The sequence below is a fragment of the Chinchilla lanigera genome, unplaced genomic scaffold (assembly GCF_000276665.1).
Source record: "Chinchilla lanigera isolate Chin_1 unplaced genomic scaffold, ChiLan1.0 scaffold00118, whole genome shotgun sequence".
NCBI lineage: Eukaryota > Metazoa > Chordata > Mammalia > Rodentia > Chinchillidae > Chinchilla > Chinchilla lanigera.
Genome location: NW_004955519.1, coordinates 2349140 through 2349573, shown reverse-complemented (window position 1 = coordinate 2349573; position 434 = coordinate 2349140).

The following is a 434-nucleotide window of genomic DNA, read 5'->3' as shown; positions in this document are numbered from 1 at the left end:
GAGCCCCTGTCGCGGAGCCGAGGAAGAGAAGCCGCGTTGCTGTAGGGAGGGGAACCGCTAGGTGGAGGGAAGGCTTAACCGGCAAGGGGAGGGCGAACCAACAGTCTCCGCCCAGGGGCTGGGCGGGGGAGGAGCCGGGGCTGCGGCGGGAGGCGGGGCTAACTGGGTGACGCGCGGGAAGCCTCTCCACAGAGGCCAACCGCACCCGAGGCAGAGCGAGCGCCGCGTACTGTGAGTAAGCCAATTGGCCACATCACTATCAGGAGGCGTGGTGCCAACCGGAAACTAGGCCACGTGACCCGGAAGCGGCTACAGCCTCGGCCGTTGCGCCTGCGTACTTACGCCCCTGTCTCCGGGAGGCGCGCGGGCGGCTTCCCTTGCTCTTAAGTGACAGGAGGATGGGGTTCTGTGGCGCCCTTAGTTGACCCCGTGGT